Raw genomic sequence first — 3,824 nt, 5'->3', positions numbered from 1 at the left:
ACCCCGCCCCTGTCCACCTTCTACCGGCGCTGCCACCGCTGCCATAGCACCATTCCAGCCCGCCACCGTCGTCCTAGCTCCATCCCAGGCCGCCACCGCTCGGGCAACGTCCACCTTCTACCACCTAGCACGCCGCCGCGCCGCGCCGCCTTCTCCACCTTCTACAGGCACCACCGCCGCGCCACCCCTGACATGCATTGCTCGCCCCGCCCCTACCACGCTTCGCATCACCGGGCGGCCTCCCCAGCCATGGCAGCCCCTTCGCCTTGCCTTAGATTCGGTAGCCGCCGCCGCCCCCTTCTCTTATTCCTTCCTAACGGTTGGCTGCAAGAGGGCGAGGCTCCAGTCCAGCGACAGATGCCTCGACCTCCGGGAGTGCTCTTCCCATGGCGCACCAACAGGCTGACTCCGCAGCCAGATCTGGCAGTGGTTGTCTCCTTGGTCCTCCTTCTTGTCCTCTCCGGTGGTGGTGGCGTGGTAGGGCTCTCCGGCAGCTAGCCCGGGTCGTTTTGCCATCTTTTCCCCCCTGCTACTCATCCATCCCCCTCCTCTCTGTTTTGTAGGTCCGACAGCTCATCCCACATCGATGGAGGGTGGTAACCCCTCTTCCACCTACCTTCTGTCGTGCACTGCAGGCGGCAGCGCCGTGCAGTACGGCGCCCATGTGTGTGCAGTCCGCGAAGATGGGGTGCATGACGACTTGCACCTTCGCCTCCCTCCCCGGTCCCCATCCCGGATTTGCCGTCGGCCCCAACCTTGACAGCTTGATGCGCCGCATGAATTGGAGCTCCGGTGAGCACCTTGACAAATGCATCTTCCGATGAGTGCCCACGGCGAGCAATTATTGTCTTCATCCTTTCTTCTCTCTCTTGGTGTAGTACATTGCAGCCCTCTGGTGCAACTCTTTCGTGTGCACTGTGAAGATATATTTCAGCTCCCACGGCGAGCAATTATTTTTACTATTAAAGTTTTGCTTTATTCTGCCTCTGTGAAGATATATTTTCTCTCCTGGGCACTACAGCACATGAACAAGTGCACCGCATGAAGATGCTTGGTGAACTGCTCTCTTGGGTGTCCTCTAGAAGTAGCTGGTAGGCACGTAGTTCTGATTTTGATTAAAGTTTTGCGTTGGAGCCAGTCGCCCCAAAGTTCAACCCATGGTCCTCTTGTCCGATCACCTTCGATCGCATGGACCACCCCACTAGTATCCGTCATGGCGGATTCGTCGCACTGGTCCTAGACCCAATCATTGACGGGTTTCACCTCACTCGAGTCCTTATGGATGGCGGCAGCAGCCTGAACCTGCTTTACCAGGACACAATGACCCCTCAAGGATCAAACCCACAAAAACGACCTTCAAAGGCGTCATACCAGGTGTAGAGGCCCATTGCACAGGCTCAGTCACACTGGAAGTGGTCTTCAGATCCCCGGATAACTTCCGAAGCGAAGAGTTAATCTTCGATACAGTCCCATTCTGCAGTGGCTATCATGCACTGCTCGGGCGAACCGCATTTGCGAGATTCAATGCGGTACCGCATTATGCATACCTCAAGCTTAAGATGCCAGGACCTCGGGGGGTCATCACAGTTAATGGAAACACAGAGCGCTCTCTCCACACGGAGGAGCACACTGCGGCCCTCGCACCAGAAGCGCAAAGCAGCCTCTTAAGGCAATCCACTAGTTCGGTGATTAAGGACCGAGACACCTTCAAGCGCGCCCAGAGTAATCGGCAACAAGAGCGCCTCGCACGTTCCGAGCTCGCATAGCAATGCGGCCCCCACCCCGGTCCCAGCCAAACGGCGAAATCCGTGCCACGCATACATAATTACGCATTAAAAATACCATGGGCACAGGTGGGGAGGGGGGCATGACTATGGGACGCCCCAAGACGCGGCTCAACCGCACTAGGGGCTTCCCGCTCTGTTATTTTTCTCTTTCAGGACTTTAATCTCTGGAAATCCTGTCCAGCAGTATGATTGCCGGTCACATGATGCCGCAACCAAGGAGGCAGAAAGCTACGTCGCACCGCAGAACTCCCAGGTGGATTACGATAACGAGTGAAATACTTGCTTTAATACCATTCCTCAGCTTGCCCTTGGAAGGGACATGTCAAATAGTCCTACTTTTTGCTTATCGCACTACTTGTATCATTCAGCTTTAACGCACCTTTTTGAATAAACAATGCATAGCACTAAGACTATTATTGCATTCTTCTTATATATATATATATAGATATATATATGTTCATTCATGACATCCAGCACCCGTACACTCTGGTACGGCCAATACGCCATGGGCTTAAGCATACCCCATAATACGGCGTGAGAAGTCCGAACACTTTCGACAGTGCGGCACCCCGAACTTATAGCACTATATGCATCAGCTCTGAATCATGTCTTGGGTCAATAGTTGGGTTTGCCCGGCTCCCATGTTTTGGTACCTTACATTCCGCTATATCGGCTAAGGTAGCACTGCGAGAACTACTGCGATTGTGCCCTGGTTCTGCTGGGCTAAGTACCTCAGTAGAGAAAGCTAGAACTGACTGTCATGATAAGGCGAGAGACTGGTCGCTGTTCGAGAGGTTTCGAGTCCCTAAAGACTTATGCCGCTTAGAGCGAGGAGTCGGCTTTGTCCGGCTTAAGGCGTGTATAGCGCCCCGAATTCGGCCTTCCGAATACTAGGGGCTTCGCCAAAATTTAAAATTATAGAATTCTATGGCTAAGTGAGAGTGATAAAGCATTATAGTCTGATTGCCTTGTTCATTGTGATGAGCACCTCCCTCGAAGGACCCAAAAATGGGAACAAGAGTGCTCAGGTTTGTCCCGAACAACCCAGCATTCATGGCATGGGGGCAGAAGCCGACGACTAGCCATCTCTCAGATTTGATAAACAGCCGAACAGAAGGTAATATTTTAAATTCAAACAAGCGTTGCATAGCGCATATGAACAAGTTTTCATAATACAGGATCACACGAGCAAGTTCATTCAAATATTACATCTTTCGCACACTCGTCCGCTACAAGACGGACACCCTTCAGGACACCCTCATAATACATCTAGGGGTGGCGATGCTCCTTGCCCTGCAGCGGCCCCTCCTTCACCAGCTTCACGGCGTCCATATTGGCCCAGTGCACCTTCGCACGGGTGAAAGCCTGGCGTGCACCTTCGATGCAGACGGATCGCTTGATGACTTCTAGCTGTGGGCAGGCATCCACAAGCCGCGTCACCAGGCCGAAGTAGTTGTTGGGAAGGGCGTTGCCAGGCCACATATGGACTATAAAGCCCTTCATGGCCTGTTCGGCTGCCTTGTGCAGCTTGACTAGTTCCTTCAGCTGGTCGCTCATAGGCATCGGGTGTTCGGTCCCAGTATACTGAGACCAGAACAGCTTCTCCGTCGAGCTTCCCTCCTCGGCCTGGTAAAACTTTGCGGCATCTGACACACTGCGGGGCAAATCTGCGAATGCTCCTGGAGAGCTCCGGACTCGGGTAAGTAACAAGTAATTTACTTTCACATGCTTGCTTTGCATATTGATTGCCTTACCCGCTGCTATCTCCCTCATCGCCTCCATCTCCTGGAGGACCTTGTGGCTTCGGCCTTGGCATTCTTTGCACTCTCAAGGGCCGCGGCAAGCTCAGACTCTTGCGTCTTCGAGTCAAGCTCCACCGGCTCGTGCTTCGTCACGAGAGCTTGGAGCTCTTGCCGCACCTCGCTCACCCGTGCCTCTTGCTTTTCCTGCTCGGTGCGCTCCTAGGCCGCTTTGTTTTCGGCCTCGGACAGCGCTTGCTTCAGGGTCGCCACTTCGGTCGTGGCCCCTGGCAAATTC

This window comes from Triticum aestivum, chromosome 1A, assembly GCF_018294505.1.
Source record: "Triticum aestivum cultivar Chinese Spring chromosome 1A, IWGSC CS RefSeq v2.1, whole genome shotgun sequence".
Taxonomy (NCBI): Eukaryota; Viridiplantae; Streptophyta; class Magnoliopsida; order Poales; family Poaceae; genus Triticum; species Triticum aestivum.
Note: the sequence above shows the minus strand (reverse complement) of the source record.